The sequence below is a fragment of the Melozone crissalis genome, unplaced genomic scaffold (genome assembly GCF_028551555.1).
Source record: "Melozone crissalis strain CALT ecotype California unplaced genomic scaffold, PUWL_Pcris_2 ptg000034l_1, whole genome shotgun sequence".
In the NCBI taxonomy this organism is placed as follows: domain Eukaryota; kingdom Metazoa; phylum Chordata; class Aves; order Passeriformes; family Passerellidae; genus Melozone; species Melozone crissalis.
In genome coordinates, this window is record NW_026535812.1 from 6,450,143 (window position 1) to 6,467,908 (window position 17,766).

The 17,766-nt window shown below is 43.8% G+C and overlaps 1 protein-coding gene across 2 annotated transcripts in view; it reads right to left on the bottom strand.

Moving 5' to 3' along the window:
* The window catches only part of MAP3K13 (mitogen-activated protein kinase kinase kinase 13), a 63,748-nt gene extending 47,103 nt beyond the window's left edge, over positions 1-16,645 (bottom strand). For both annotated transcript variants that reach the window (XM_054282420.1, XM_054282417.1), the window contains exon 1: positions 16,534-16,645. The gene's annotated coding sequence lies outside the window, so the exon portion shown is untranslated. The remainder of the gene's footprint in view (positions 1-16,533) is intronic.
* Positions 16,646-17,766: the final 1,121 nt, after the last annotated feature.

Sequence of the window (17,766 nt, forward strand, 5' to 3'; positions counted from 1 at the left end):
ACAGTCTCCGGCCAGAATTAAGAGACTTTAGACAAAAAAAAAAAATCCATGTGGCACCACCTGCCTCATGTTCTGCACCACAATTCAGCTGCTCTCAAGGCCACCCCCAATGTTTGGAAAGTTCAGCACATTTCTATTTTTTTTCTGAAGAGCAAAGGCCAATTATATTTGAGAAAAATACTAAGTTTTGTCACCGCTGTCATTTCATTTTGTATCTCTCCTTATCTTTGCTGGTTTGTCACAAAAAAACAGGACAGGTAATTCCATATTCCCAATAAGGAAAAACTTGTGAGGTCTGGGTTAGGCTACATTCACAGGAGGATGATGATATAACAATATTCTTGCACAGGAAAGTATCAATTTGCAGCCTCTGTGCCCCATACCAGGCCTGCATTAACTATTTTAATTACAGAACAATTTCAAAATAAAACTTCAAGTAAGGACACATGTATCTTAACAGTTTTATTAGATAAACTTTAGAGTTTATACTTTATGAATTAAAAATGTAAATATTTGCCTTTATTCATAAGAAAATTATGTGGTTCTACTAAATCAATGAAAAAAGCCTCAAAAGCTAGTAATTATAATTTTCCCCACTATTTTAAGACAGGAAATGGTACATGTAAGTACAAGGTTTATTTTCTTGCCTAAGAAAACAAATACTGTAAGCAATACTACAGATGAAACAATAATAAGATTGAAAGAATCAAAATCACACAAAATAGGAAGAAATACATTGGGATACCTTATCCTTGTAAACACAAATCATATACATGTATAGGAGACAGCAGAGAAAATTGGAGAGATGTTCATAAAAAACACGAGACACCAGATGCCCAAAGTTGGCCAAATGCCACTGGAATAAATTACTGCATTTCACATGGAAAAAAAAATACAGGTTTTAAGGACAGGTTTGAAACCACCATTTATCACTGGCAGCCAAGGTGGGAATGTCAGTGCCTAAATGGGAAGGGACTTGTGGGGCTGGAGGACTTTCAGCACCAGAGAAGTTCAGCTCTTCCTGCAGTCCCATTTACCACCATCTTTTACAGCCTTGGATTGGCTTTTAGCACTTGCTTCCCACATCCAACCTGAAAGATTTCATGCCTCTATAATCCAGTCCAGAACCAGCATGGTGTGTGGCTGCTTCAAGCTCTTAAGGATGCATAAAAGCACTTACTCACTGTGTAAAAACTGCCAATGTGATCAGGAGAGACCCAAAAGCCAAAGGTGAGCAATACAGAAACCACCCCTGCTGGGAACCGGGGTACAAACACACCTGCTAATTGAATTCTCTTTTCTCCTTTAACATAATCATTGTGGACCCAAAGAATTCTTTCAATCTAGTATTCTACCAAAATACCAGCAGAATTCCAAGTATTTGGATTCAAGTGCAAACCCCTGCAGATGGATTTTTGTTTAACAAACTGAACAAACACAACATTATTTGCTTCGAAATTCTTCTACTTGTGATGAAAGCCGAGCTGTGCTGAAATCAATAGGACTGTTGGCATTGTTTTCCACTGAGCTGGAATTTCATTTCCTGTTCCCCACTTCAGATCTGCTAAAAACCACTAGAACAGAGTTTTGACCTTTCACAACAACATCTACAGCTCAAAATAAAGCGTTTTGTGCAAAATAAATACTCGCAGGGCAGGTTACGTAAACAGCATGAAAGCAGCAGCTGTGGCTGCTTCCTTCAGAGAGAAAACTTTGCCCCCAGCCTGGCTGCTCTGGATTAATGATGTTCCTGTTCCACACCATGGCTCTGAAGCCTTGGGAAGTCCCTATCCCAACCCAGCAAGGTGGAAAGGTTTGTTATTTTAACTGTTAGCTGATAACAGCTTATCAGCAAGTTTTCAAAGGTTAAGCTCAACACACACCATGGCAAAAGTGCAAGGAAAGGACAAGGGAAATGTTGAATTAGTGTTCCCTGTCCTCCTGCAGCAAGGGACAGGACTCTCATACCCCACATCCTGCAGCAGTGCCAGCAAAGAAACTTGAACCAAAGCTCCTGTTTGAACTGAAAACATCTGAGAACCCAACAAAAGTGCCTTCTTTCAAAGGAGGAGCTTGCTTTGCCTGCTGCACTCCCACTGGCTGCCACGTGGGAAAAGCTAACCAAAATCTTTAAATTTGGTCCTTAAATACAAGGCAGTTTTATTACTGCTGCCAAATTTATCACTGACACCAAGCTCCATGACAACTCACTGGAAAACAAAAACAAAACAAAATCTTCAATTTAGGGCATGCTATGATTTTTATTTCTATCCCAATCACGTTACTGAACTATAAAGGGCTGATGCAACCTTAAACCAGAAAAAAAAAAAGCACCCAGTTACAGATTCATTACTAATTCATCCTGGCTGAAGCTGCATACCAGCAGCTGCTGCCTCTCTCAATTAACAGCAAATATTGAACAGTATTGTCATTTAACGGTGTTTACTGCCCTGTCCACTGCTGCATTTTCAAATGCTCTGGCACAATTTAAAGCATCAACACTGATAAACAGAGCTTAGTTTAACCCCTTATGCATCACAGCAGAAGTTTTACTCCCTTCCTGCATTCATTAGGTGCTTGGCAAAAGCTGAAGCCCAAGGATGCAAGGTGCCACCAAAATGGGATTTGTAATTCAGAGGCCCACAGGGTGCTTGGCTTCTGCAGAGGGCTGAGCACAAGTGTGAAAAATGATGGCAGTAACTCCAGCAGAGCAGCTCTTTAGGAATTATTGCCAAAAAGTTGAAACAAAAGATGAGAAAAAGGAGGAGACCACACATTCAGGCTCTGCTGTTGAAAATTTAGAACAACAAAACCCCAAAACAAATAGGGTAAAAAACTAAAAATAAAGCCATTCTTCAGGGAGAGCACATCAATGCTGTGATTGCTGATGAGCCCATCTCTGCATAGGGGAGTCAAAAGAGCCCAAATTTGGACCTCCCTTCCCTCTACTGTGCCTTTTGGCCAGGCTGGGTTGGAAGTAAATGATTATACAAATAGAGCAGCCAGAGCAAGCAACTGGAAGTGCAGCACTCCCACTGCAGGCACCTCCGTGCCCTACTTGCTCCATGGTGTCAAGTTTGCCAGGAGCCACTGCTGTATAAGGGCCTGCACAGATTCTACATTTCATTTCCATGCTGTGCTCCCAGCACATCAGCAGGAGGGAGCATCTCCAGGCTCTCCTGGGAGCCCCCTGCCAGCTGGGCCAGGGCCAACACGTGGATACCAAGGACCTGGAGAAGGGAGAGGATGCTGGGCCAGCCCAGCTCGACTGCAAGGTGCACACTGGCAATTTGGATACTACAGGAAAAGAGCAAGCAGCTTCTGCACTGCATTTATTAGAGTAGAAGCTAGCATAATGTCACTCCAGCTGATCCTGAAATTGGGGGAATTCAGTTATTTCTGAGGTACCTGGACCTTTGTTCTACCCCTTGTGCAGAGGGAACAAAGCATGGGAGCCCCAAGGAGTGATGCTCTGAGGGCTTGTCAAATACATGAGGGGATGGCTTGGAAAACTGTGCAGACAAAGGCAGGCCCAGGCTCTGGCCAGGGCTCTCTGTGAACATCTCTCCCTCAGGTTAACATCTGGCTGCAAGTCCCCTCATTTTCTCAGGTCCCTCTGCCTGCATCCTCTGCCACTCCAACAGCCAGCCTGGTTTGCTGGGAGGATTCCTTCCCTCTAGGTTCCCCCAGCACCTTTGTGCCATGGGGTCTGAGGTGCTCAGATGTATCAGGTGATATGACTAATACCTGCCATCTGCTCTTTGTTACCTTCCCTCTCCTCTCCTGAAGAGGAGTCAGCACTAAAGTGCTCGTTCTGCTCAATCTATTTTAGGAGCGTGGGCTTTCAGCATCCATGCAGCACTGCTTCAAGCTAGCAAACTCAAATCAAAGAAGTAGACCATGCTCTGGAAGGGAAAATTGAGCACTGGGTCCTGTAAAAGGCTATGGCAAGGCTCAGGAACAACCCTTTTTTTGCATAAGATATCTGCACTCCAGCATGCCCAAGGAACAGAACTATTGCCCAGGTTTGACTGCAGGCCACAAAGCAGGGGCAGATGAGAGGCAGGCCTTGGGAACATCCCACTGCTCTCCATGGAGACCAAGCCAGCACCACAGCTTGGAGCATCAACAGGAAATGTGCTGCAGCACTGGGTTATTCCCTGCTTCCAGCAGTGAGGAGCTCCTACACCATCACACCACCTTGGAACAGACCAGGGAACAGAACAGGTAAACAGGTACCAGTAACTAAAGGCACATCTCTGCCCATCACACTGGGGGGAAACATCAACTCAACCTCAATAAAAGCATTGATGTTACCAACAGCTGCTCCCCATATGTCATGGTCAAGGGAAAAAAGCAAACTGGGGACACAAAAGAAAGATGGGGAGAGAGACAAGTGGAGAATAATTTGATTTCACTGTATTTCTAAGAGGAGCTGTGACAAAATGCAAAGAGAAAAATCATCATCATAGTGTAGGAGGCTGAAAGATTTGAGATGGAGCAGTGAGGAGTCTCTGGCCCCATAAATGTTTAATTTGAGCAAAGCAGCAGATAAGTAGTAAGCACAGTTTTGCTGCTGTTGCTGAACTGCACACTCCTGCTTTGATTTCAGGATGACACACAGTGAGAATGTAAGTATAAAATAAAAGAAAAGAAAAGCACCAGGGAGATTCTCATAGCTGACAATACAGACAGAGCTGCACAAGCCCGTCACACTCAGCTCCCTTCCCTCTCTTTGCTCAGGGCAGCAGCACCAGGGTGAGCAGCACACAGAGAGGGAGCTCTGGAGTGCTCCCAACCCTCAATTTCACAGCTCTGCCAGCCCAGCACAGTGCAGGGGATAACAAGAGCTGCTGCACCACACCTGAGGAGGCAGCAGATCACTGATAAAAGGCACCATGCTGCCTGCTAAGAACACTGTGAAACTGGAGAACCACAGAAGGAAGATGCATGTGGAAACAGAAGAAAATGGATCCCCAGAGCCATAGGAGCAGAAAAAGGACCCACCTGGAACTGTTCCCCTTGCAAAAGTATCCCTACAAGGACTGGCTTTCTCCCTGTGCTCTTTCCTAACAAATTTATCAGTAAGGATCATTCTTTCCCCATCACTTTCTTGAGTTATTCCCATCCCACTCAAAACAGTAAGCTCAAATTGGTTAGATAAATCCTGAAGAAAAGTTGCTAATAAGTGTTTTATTCCTGCCTAAAATGCAAGAAGAGTCTGAAAAAGAAATTAATGCACTCCATGACCCCTGTGAGATCTCCAGCTCCATTCTTCTTCCCTTTCCTGCTCTTTGATTCCCTTAGCTTGCCACCTGGTCACCACTATCTGCTTCTTTCCCCTTCACCATCAGAGAGAAGCCTATTTCCTCTCCCTACTTAAATCTCTCTCATCTCAAACTTCACTCTTCCCTGCATCTATATCCACTTGCTGAAATTCAGACAACTTCTCTGCTGCCTCCACCAGCATATCTAATCTGCCTCCCAGTCTGCAATCCTAGAGAGAAATGTGGCTTCACTAAAACCAAGCACAAAGGTTCAGTTAGACTCAGATTTTACCCCAGCAGCATAACGGTTTTATTGGAATTATGTCACTTATCCCAAAGCCAGCTATGCCCAAGAACTGCCTGGAAAGCTCAGAATGAGAGCAGGAAACCCTTTGGCTCAGTCTTCCTCACTCCCAGTAGGAGAGGCTCATCCAGCTGCACACACTGGTAAGGTAGGGAACAGTGCACAACAAATGCTGCTGAAATCTGTCCAGCCTCTGGAAAACCTCCACACTACAAGTGAAGGTTATCCAGGAGTACAGATGTTTCTCTTTTAAAAGCATAAACATATTTAGAAACATATACACTATAATTCTTATATTTTGCATTCACCTCAAGGCTGGGAGGAAGTGACAGTGAGATGCAATTCCAACAAGTAGTTTTCTGCTTGTGAATAAAATTAGGAGGATTTTATTCACCCACAGCACAGCCCCAATTAACCTCCAAGGACACAACTACTCACTGCAGGTACAGACACATCAGAAGTCTCTTTTTCACTGCATTTAGCTGCTGGGGAAAACCTTGCAATGCCAGGACAGCACCCTGGGCTCTCCCACACACACCTGACACAGGAAGGTATCACCTCTGATAAAGCAGGGCCTCAATTGTCACTGCTGGCTGCTCTGGATTTTCAGCTTCCCAAAGGCTGATGTCATGGCATTTCTCCTTGCAAAACAATGACCTTTGCAGGCCTCTGGAGAAAGAAGCTAAGTCCAACACTAAAAAGATACAGATGACAAGGAAAATGCTGGTGTGCACTGCTACTCAAATGACAAAAAGCATTGAACACTTACACTGACTCATTATGATACAATTCCACTGTAACTGCAATCTCCTGTGACACAACCATGTCATTTTTCCTTCTGAGAAACTCACTCTGAATATACAAGGTAGATGGCAGAGTAGGGGAAGCAGCTCCATCTCTTACCAAACACTGCTGACCTCACCTTGGTTTGGTACCAAGGTTGCAGAAGGGAGAACACCCCAGGGAAGCAGCTCTAGGACAGACTCACAGAACAGCTCAGCAGACTCAGCCAGGCATGCTTTGTGCCAGGGAGGCTCCCTCCTTACCAGGACCAAGGTGACACAGCTACCCCCCAAACCAGGACCTCTGCCTCAGAGGAAACCACAGGCACATTCAATAACCATAAAAAAACAATCAAAACCTTCTTCCAGCCATCACCAGGGCTGCATTTTACATCTTGCTTCTCACTGGAGAGCCAAAAGGAAACTTCCCTCACCTCCACAGACAGCAGCAGCTCCATCTCTCCAGGCCAGAACCAGGTGTAAATATTGGCTGGAAATGTGCATTCCCACTGGGGACTGGCACCTGTCTGTAATTGCTGGCAGCAGGGGACCAGGGGAGTCTCTCTTGTGCCAAACAGCAGACAAAACAAACCAAAGGAAAAATAATGCCACATGCATATACTGCAATACATGAGCCTTCACAGCATTGATGGGGCCACTACATCTGTGTTCAGGCTGAAATGAAAACATTTTAGAACCCCTACACTAAACTAAACTAAATTACAAAAGCTGCTTATAAGCAAAATGACTGAAAAGTTGTTGTGTCCTTTATGCTGTAGATCTAAGGTGAGGAAAGGTGACAGGGGTATGTGACCAGACCATCAGAGATGGATCACAGGCCTGCAGGCCTGGACATGGACAGTGGTCCTAGCAGAGATTTTTCCATGAGTATTACAACACAGTTCATTCCATAAATACAATACATTCCTCAGCTTGCTAGAAATGCTTTTCTGACTGAGCACAGAAAAGAAAATACACACTGTGAGCAGAAGATCCAAGTTAATCAATGCTCTCTGTGTATGTGTAGTTCAGCCACATCAATATAGACTGTAAGAAATTTTTCTCCATTTTCTTCAACCAGAAAATGTTGAAGAGTTTATTTAAGTTTTTCATAAGGAATTCTTTACACAAGCTGATCAATAAACCAAGGTTTGGGAAAAGACAGACAACTATTAGAATTTTACTGTGGGACAGTATTTTCTACTCCTACCAGGTGTCCCTGTAAGCTGGGTTGCAAACCTGAAGGTCAAAGCTACATGCTGACATGGATTTGTTGACTGGCAACAGGAAAACCAAGAAAATAATAAGAGAACCACACAGGAAGAAGGCCAAAACACAATTCAGTATGTCTTGTGAAGACTAGACAAAAGTTTATGCAGGAGGAAATTTCTGGCTGGGATACAAATGTGAACTATTCCCTGAGAAACAGCCCAGCTCACCTGCTGAGTACCTGCCAGCCATTCTGTAGGAACACAGGATGAATTTATAACCTGGTAATTTAAGGCTGAAGAGGTGGAGAGCAGTAGCAGGGGGCCTTTGATATCAAGGTCTTTGCTATGGCAGCTTCAGTACCCTCTCTTGCTCCAGGCAATCACTTGATCTCACATGATTCCCAGAAAGACCAAATTCTACTTAAGAGGTTGCAACAAAGCTCAGGAAACATTTTCTCTCTAAAGACATCTTGGGAAACTGAAGCAATCAGAATGATGAGGCTTTTTGCTCCTGCCAAGTGCCTGAGGTAACAAAGGTAATCAAAATAAAGGCACAAAATAAGATTCTGACTGTAGCTGGTCAGTGTCTAATACAGGGATGATATTTCAGGGTTGGATATTGTGAATATAATCATCTGAGAAGACAAGAAGAGCAATTTCCTTTAGCACATGAGAGGAGCTTGCAGAGAAGAAAGGAACACCTAACGGTCCCTTCTGCCTCCCCTCTGGGTTTGCCTTTCCTCTGTAACAAACAGGTTGATCAAACTTTTTCCTTCCCATGTGCTCCATGGGATGGAGGCACTGCACACACAGACTTGTTGCTCTCAATTTAAAAGTAAATGTGTTCTACATTATGATAATGAATCTCAGCTACACAGGAGCATATGTATTTTAACCTGAAAACCACAGAAACTAACCCTGGTGTTGCAAAATACCAACCAGGGAGACTAAGGGAAGGGACTGTATTTTTACCCAAGTGTGAGAAGAGTTTCTCTTGCTGCAGACACATCAGGAGTTCAGCATGGGCACAAGTATGTTCTCTAGGCCCAGCAGTACCTCCTGGGAGCCTGAACACACTGGTCCATCCTCTTGTAGTCACTCCAGAGACAGAACAATCAAATGAACTGCTCAGGAGTATTGCATTCAACACTCCCTTGGCCAAGGGAATACTGGAATGAGGTATGGAGGGTTCTGAAGCCAGACTGCTGATAGGAGAATAAAGATAAAGCACTATCAGAAATTAGTCCTGGAGATCAATCCTCAAGCACAATGCTGAGTTAGCTCCTTGCAAAGAAGAGCAGGGCAGAACATCTCCTTTAGCAAGGAGCAAATTTTTTCTCACAGGTCCCTTACTGATGGTCCCCTGGGACTAGAAGGCTATCAGCCAGAAAAATATAAATGTTCCTGGTTGTGGCTCCTGGGCACACAGCCCTCACAGCTGCACATGGGGCTGTTGGGTAACACCACAACACCTTCTCATTCCTCCCAGTTGTCTTGTTACCCTTGCACTTCCAAAAGAGACTAGAAATTCTGCCTCCTGAATAGTTCCAGTGAACTACCATGGGGTGCTGCAGAGAGAAAGTTAAAGATTCTTCTCACACAATCCCTGTCAAGGTCCTGGTCCTTCAATATGCTGCTCAGAAATGTTACTTCTACTGCAGTGTCACAGTCCAACACCTCAAGACATGACAGGAGAAAAATATACCTTAGGAAAAGGTGGGAAAGGTACATTTAAAAAATACTTGATGCCATTCCTCCAAACATTTAAGTATGAGCTAGACAGTGAAGGTGATTTACTGGAGCCTCTGAGCTGCTGTGCCCTCCCTGCTTCCAGCACCAGGGAAGCAAAGCCATGGGATGAGGGTCAAAGTCCTGCATGGCCAGTGTAGCACTGTTTGGTGGGACTTGGTCGGAGAGAAATGACTCAAAATGGCTCAAACATCCGGTCTGAAAGCAGAGAAAAAGCCTCTCCTGACAAACAGGCAGGTCGAAGAAAATCCCATATTCCTTTGACCTCTATGTCTCACTGCAAATATTCATCTAGCCTGAATTTTTTTTAAAAAAAAAGCACCAAAAAGAATGAAAATCATTCCTAATGCACTTACATGCAACATTAGTCTATTTTCACTGGTAACTGCTACTCACCCTTCTTCCATTCCAAATTCTGTTACTCTCCCCTCAAACCACCAAGACTGAGAGCTGACATGTCCCTCACCCTTTCTTCCCCTCTTGTTGAAACCTTATTTCCACTGCTCTAATAGTTCTTGACTTAACTGGGACAAGGAAAATTATTCTGGGCTTCTCTGTCCTAGCAGTTAGTCTATTCTCTATTAACCATCCAGAGCACTGCAAAATCATACTGAAGCCCCAGGCAAGCATTCTAACGCTTCCTTAAACTCCTGCTTTAATCAAATTGCCCATTTTTACTGGACACATCTCTAGCCATATATATATATACACACATATAGATGTAAAAATTCACATATATGAACTTGATGTATAAAATCCTTCAGTGTTAAGACAATTCAGAAAAACTCATTTAACAGCATTCATTCCAAGGTCTCACAATAAGCTAAATTTCTATCCAACCTTACAACAGAGCTATTCCTTATGCAAGATGGATTTTTTGCCCAAGCATTTATCACACTTAAGAACAGAAACTTCAGTAAATATTACACATAAATGAAATGTATAATTGCATCCACTAGTTTAGGCATGGAGCTAAAAGGCCTGGCTTTCAAAAGCTGGCTATACAATGGCTCCCTTGGCCTGTTTTAATCTAAACTATCACATTCAGCCACCCAAGCCAAAGGAGAGGAATTTTTAGGTGCACTCATCTCAAACTCCGACCTTTACTCTGTATCACATGATGTCCAATATTGGCACCATTCATTTCTTTAAGGAATGCAAATTCATTTCTGCACAAGCCCATTTTTCACAGCAATGTAATTACAAACTTGCTTTGGCTGATGGCAGCAGCAGTTTTTGAACAACAGCAAGTGCACCTCTGAAGGGATGAGCTCTTTTCAGAGTAAAGCAAAATGCAAACTGCAGTGACCTACACCTTACTCCATTACAGAGCTGTGCCACTTCTGGTGGAGAAACAGCAAAGGGAAACTTTCTGTACTGTACTAGGAGAAAGCAAATACTTTCATTTTTCGGATGGCACTTCCCAAAAACTGCCAATCATTTTAACTGCAAGAGACAGCACACTACATAAATGTAGGATGAGTTTCTAGAGATGTGCATCCAGAAAAGCCTTTACTTGGAGACACAACCTGTTTGGAAACTTCTATCAGGAAAAAATCAGGGCTGGTTTCCATTTCCTGCAGTCTGTGCCTGAGGGAAGCAAGCACAGTTTGAGTTCACCACCAAGTTACTCTGTCCAGTTTCCCAGTGAACACTCTCCCATCCATCAGCAAGGCATTAAGTTCCAGCTCATTGTGCAGCCTCCACTCTGCCCATGCTGGGGCTGGAAACAGAGAGGGCTGGCTGAGGGCTGGCATCAGCACAGGGCAGAGCAAATAAAGATACCAGTGTAATCACCTCTGAGATAAGGCAGCCAGTGCAAGCACAGCTGTCTACAAAATACACAGCAGAGAGGCAGGAATACAAAGTGTAAGCAGGAGTTCTGTTAGACCTGAAATTACCTGGGCTGAGATACAACATCCTCTGCTACTGTTTCAACATTCTGTCAAGCAAACATTAAGTTTCCCCCTTTTTACCTTCCCTCTCAGGACAGAGCACAACAATTTAAGAGAACACAGCTCCATTTTTCAAGTACAACTGAAAAATACAAAGCAGCAGCACACAATCAGGTTTTGGGTGGTAAACTATGCACATTCTTTCTCCTCCTAAGTTACAGCTGTAAGGGAGAATGCCAGGACACGGGGGAAGGGTTTTAAACTCAAAGATGAGAGATTTAGATTGGATGTTAGGAAGAAATTCTTCCCTGGGAGGGTGAGGAGGCCCTGGCCCAGGCTGCCCCATCCCTGGAAGTGTCCAAGGCCAGGATGGACAAGGCTTGGAGCAACCTGGGATAGTGGAAAGAGTCCCTGTCCATGCCAGGGGGTGGATTGAGATGATTTTTAAAGTGCCTTCCAACCCAAACCATTCTGGGATTCCATGAAACCATCCAGTTATTGTGAGTCCTTTCTCTGCCCCACGTCATGTACCAGAGGCAGAGCCCCTGATTTCAGCAGCCCTGCCCAGCCTCCACCCAGGGATGCTCTGGCAGCACCAGCAATGCCAGGAGAAAGGCAGGACAGAGCTCACCAAGGGTGTGTGGTACCCACTGAGAGCCGGCACCTCAAACCTCTGCCACAGGGCTCTTCACAGATGGACAAAGCCTTGAAGGTGGATGGAACAGCAGCTGAGATTGCCTGCACTTGCCTTCATAGGCTGGGACTTTAACTGGAGCACACTAGAGTGCATTAGTAACAATTCTAGAAGAAAACAATACTGACTTCATTTACTTTTACAAAGCCTTTGCCCTCATCTTCACTGATTGCAAGTGTCAAAGAAAGGTCAAAATAGCTTAATTTTCTTCTGCACTGGACAAAAAGGCATGAAGAACAGACAGCAAATTCAGCTTTCTTCATTTGCACTGGGGCTTAAGGAAGGAGAGAGAAGCAATTTATTATAATCAAATTGACCCCAGCATAAACTGGTTGCTTTTATCATCGTTGTGTAAACCAAAAGAGAGAAAATCAGAGATTAAAGAAATTAAAAAAGATGCATCACCTCAAAGCCAGTGGTTAGAATTTCAGTGGAAAAAAAAAGTGGTAACAGACATCAGAATACAAAAAACCGAGCAGCTTTCTAAACACAGCCACTCCAAAATAGCAGGATATGCAACCAGAGAATGGAGACCAAGCCCAGTGGTTAATGAATTAAATAAAAGTGGATTGTGGTCCTTATCAGTAATGCTGAATTCTCCTTTACCTGGAAGCACTGAGCAAACATTATTTTAACAGAAATGTAATTCTGCTTCAAGATGGCAAGTGCAATGTGCTTGAGAAACAATACAATCTTATTTGATAAAGGAACCTGCAGACAAGCAATGCTACCTGGCAAATTTACAGTTTCTTTATTGCTGCACCTGTAACTATTAATCAGTATCCAAAAGTTACACATGACCAGAACATAATCCAACATTTTAAATGCATCCACACAATATTTAAATTTAGGAAAAATACATCTTGAAAAGAGAATTGTTTTACTCAGGCAGCTAGAAAAACCACCATGGGAAGCTGAAACAATGGCTCCTGTTCCCTCCAATGTGATTACAGGTTTTTACAGTTTATTCCCTCCATTAAATGCCAGACTAAAGTTCTCTGCTTAGCAAAAATTATTTTCTTAACAGCAGATCTTAATAAAAGAAAGATGTGCAGTGGTTTTAGTCTTGATACTTTCTAACTAAACTGGGCTGCAGACATCTCCTGGCACAGAAAGGTCCCAGACCAGGAATTCCTGAAGTTCTGTTCAGGGCAAGTTAATTACAGTGCAGTGGGCAAACAGCTCACCCCAGGCTGATGCTGACTGTACACTGTGCCATTAAGGGAATCCATCAGGCCACAGTGGTGATATTTCACATCCAGTTAAAGCAAAACAAATGGTTCCCAGCACAGCAGCTGAAACATCCCAGAAAGGCCACGTACATCCAGCAGCCAGGCTGTCAAATCCACTGCTGTAACACTGGCTGTAAATTCAATGTGGGGATCAATCTTATGGGTCTTCCTACAGCAAACTTGGTGTGTCTCAGGCTGCTCACACTGCTTGTGCCACAGCCCAGCAGCACCTGCTGGGCTTGCAGTTTGTAACATGGAACCCTTGGGATCCCCAGGAAAGAGAGGGAACCACACCATGAGCTGGACTTATTTAGGAGTCTTTGGAGGTGGCTGGGAGGGCTTCCCTTGGCAGAAGGGAATAAGCAAAGCCCTGAAGGAAGCATCAGTAAAATAAAGATGTAAATAGAAGTTGATGCAGCTCTGCCTCACAGCTCTGACCTCCAATGGCCTGGTCAGCTCCCCCAGAAGAGTCTTAGCTATGCAGCACTGTAAACATTCTCTCAGAGAAAATAAGGATGGTAACTGATTCTGGCTGGGCAGCATTATCCAGTTCTTGCCCCAGGTTCAAACTGTCCATATTCTGTCAAGATGCAGGTTAAATTGATGGCATATTTTTGTCCTAATGAGACAAGAATTTCATCCACAAACACCAAGGCATTTTCAAATCCCATAAGGCCATTAGTGATGACATACTGGGGCAGACAGGCAAGGAGAGATCCTCCCAGGGACCTCTACACCTATTCAAGGTTTTATAGTTAGGATAGAAGCCTGATACAGTCAAATCTCCACATGAAAAACAGACACAAACCCAGACTCCAGGGTTTGTGGTTATCCAATATCAGAAAGTGTGCACACTGCAAGTCACTCTCATGGTGCATGGGTCAGTGGATAACATGCCGTTGTCCCTTGCTAGTAGAGCTTGCCAGTGAGCACAAACACTTGAAGCACCCTGTCCCTGTCCTCACAGAAGCTGCAAATCTCCTCCAGGAGATGCACCATGTCATCATATGTTACCCAGAGAGGCTGTGGCTTCCACACCCCTGGAATTGTTCAAGGTCAGGCTGGACGGGGCCCTGAGCAACCTGATCTAGTGACTGAGCTTTAAGGTCCCTTCCAACACAAACCATTTCATGGTTCTGGGATTCTACAATCATCCTGCAGCAGCTGCTGGAGAAGCACAGCTCCCAGAGCTGCAGCCCTCCCTGCAGCAGCCCAGCAGGAACAAACTGCTGAAGGCTCCAGTGACAGCTCAGAACACTGTGTGCTCCAGTGCTCCCCTGGGATGCACTTCCTTCCCATGCCCTGTCCTGCAGGAGCTGGAGCAGGCACCACATCCAGCCCACAGGCCACCTGGCAAGGTGCCTCTGATCAAGAGCCAGGAACCAGAACTGTTTTACTGGAAATATCTCCAAGTATTTCCCAGCTACTGTTGAAAATCCCTCCATGACCAAGGCTGGAACAGCTCCTGGCTCCAGTGCAGGTGCCTCTCCCCAGCTGCACACCGTGAGAAGTCCCTGTGCTGACAAAATCTGCTGGGGTTGTGATAGCAGCGAAGAAAACAGCCAGTAAACAACACACAAGAAATAAGAACAAGTACTCAGAGCAGGAATACCAGCACAGCCTAGTATTTACTCAGTGACTCATCCAGAGGAGGATCTGTCCCTTTAGGCTTCTGGCCAGCATGAGAACAGGTAATAGGAGAGTGTATGAAATCACTGGAGCTCAGCTCCTCCTGACCTCTGAGAACAAAGAAGCCTTAGAACAGCAAAAAATATCCTCTTTTCACTCCTCACTCTGTTGCACAATCTTTCTTCACAGAGTAAAGTTGCACCTTTTACAGACTGGGAAAGGAGAAAGCAAGAGGTAGAGGAAGGATTTCTGCTCCTCCACACAACAGCAAAACACAGACTACACCAGAAAAGTATTTCCCAGTGAGATTCCTCCCTTTACAGGGTTTTTGGCAAAAGGTTCACAGATAACATCTGAAGAGGACACTTGGAAAACACAGGCACTTCGAAAAGACAAGAGAGCTTTCAGAGCTCAGTCACACCTTTTGCTTTGGGGCTTTCAGGGTTCCATCCTTTCATGCAGAACTGTGCAGATCATTCCAGACACCAAAGAGCACCAATGAATGTGAACAGTATTTTTCTCTCCAGCGACAAGACTTTTCTTCCTCAACAAGTAAAATCCCTGACACTGCATCCTCTTGTACCTGTCAAGTTCCTACATTCCTGAGAGGCTCTCCTGCTACCAAGTATACAAATGTTCAAGGAACTCACATGGCTAATGAGCTTCAAATCCATAAAAGCACATGAAGAGTTCACTCTAGGCTGAACTTCTACTGGGATTTTCACCTCACATAGAAAAGCATTTATGTACAAAAGGCCTGTGACACCAGCACTGAACATTTTCAAGCAATTTCTGTGCAGGCAGAATGACAACTGACAACCACCTATTTCTCACCCTTTACACTCCACTATTGTCTTTGAGTTCAGAGCTGCTGGTTGGCTCATGCCAAAAAAACAAAAAAAAAATATTAACAAAGCAGCCATCAGAAAGGCAAATTTATTAGCCTAATTTAAAAAAATAAAAATTAATGCTGCTAAGTGGGCAAACTTAGACCTACATAACTCATGGCTTCTTTTTATATATTATTCATTAAAATGAGACTACAGTCTAAACCAATATATTTTAAACCTTAGCTGTCTCAGAAAGGCTGGTTTTATTTCAATGTTGAGTGCAGGACTTATGTAACATTTCCCATTTTGATTTCTGTTACTAAAGGATTTTAAAACAAAACTGTATGGTCACTGCCTACAGCCCTAAGGGGCTGAGTACAAAAATAACATAAAAGATATCACAAACTCTACAAAATACAATTCTGATTTAATTTCATTCAAGCATTATGTTCTTTACTTTGGGGAAATTACTTTATCATCTTTGATAGCAAGCACTCTCCTTCAGCTCTTCTGAACACTGAAAATATCATTTGAGGTACGACTGGAACAAAATTTGAAAATGCCTTATGTAATTTAATATCCTTGCCAAACTAAACCAAAGTTTAGTCTTACAAGCTTAACTTTCTCATGCTGCAAATAAAACACCTACATTTTCTCCACTCACCAGAAAATATCTGTGTTCCCAGTGGCTCACCTCTTTCACTAAGCACTCTAGCTTTTTCAAAGGCTTCCGAATCAATGATAATTCATTAGTGGAAAATATTCCCTGCTTCCTTCCTGTTTCTCCTGGTGATAAAATACACATTTTCACAAGCAAGTTTCCATGGGTTGTGCAGCCCAGAGAGGCAGTGTCAGGCCAAGCTGGAATGAGGGTGGATCTGCCTTTGGTCAAGGCCCAAGGCATCAAGCAGCTCATCTGTCACACACAAAACCTACTCACCTTCAGGACATGTTATTTTCCAGTAGCAAAGTGTGAAAAGGCTCATTTCGGAAGATGTAATGGTCCATCAGTTTTTGTCCTTAACTCTCTTTGCTGTTCCTCCCAAAATGGTGTTCTGGAGATATAAAAAGAACTTCAACTTAAAATACAGCTCAGATAAACACTACATTTTTCCTGCTTTTTACCAAGCCCACTGAAAGGTCACCTGAAACCCATCTGGTGATCCAGTCACTGAAATACTGCTCTTTTATCTTAAAGGAGGCTGTAAGGAATTATTTCCTCACCCTTGCCACCCTCACAGCTTACACATCTACCATCCACAGTAGCATGCTGAGAATTCATCCTGAAGACTGGGAACAGGCAAGGGACTTAAAGTCATGCTGGTGCCAGAACTGAGAATTACACTGTGTTATCAGAAGTCCCTTTTCAGCTTGCCTGCTACATTTGACATACTGACATATATTTACTACACTCAGGTTTTTCTCCAAAGCATAAACACTGAACTGTTCTGCTGAATTTCGCTACAATTCCCTTGATAACAGATTACCTTCCTTCCCCTCACCATAGTGCAGCACAACCAGTGCACTTCTTACCCTGCTTGGGACTAGAAGGAGTTGGACATAGGTTTGCAAAATTAGGCTGAAAAGGCAAAGCAAAAGCACTGGGAGTGTAAATGAGTAAATGCCACGTTAGATGCAATTTCTCTGGCAGTCCCATTTCACAGCCAAAATAATGAGATCACTAGCAAGAAACATCCCAAGTAGCTAAATGGTGTGCTATGAGATTAACCAAGGTCACTTCTCTTACATCCAGCTTTCTAAAAAGATGCCTCCCCCAAAAACTTAACCCTAGGGCTCCATCCAAATTAAAAATTCACTGTTGATGTACATCAGTACAAACCAAATCAAAGTATTCCAGAGCCTGCCAAGTGCTGACTGCCCAAGGAAAGGCCACATGCCTTCTAAGTGAGAGAAATCTCCATTTGAGAGCCACCTAAACTCTGAGACTGCCGCTGCTGCTGGGTGTTCAGAGATAACTGCCAACTCATTAAAATCCCACATTAGAAGTTTATTAAATATGCAAACATTAATGGAATTGGACTAGCAGCTACTTAGGCAGATAAAATTTCAGCGCGGCGCATCCCGCAGTTCCCGTTATCAATGTTGTTCCTTTTGGAAGCATCTGTCAGAGTCACAAAGTTGCTCAGGGCACTGAAACCCTTCAGCTCTTTCA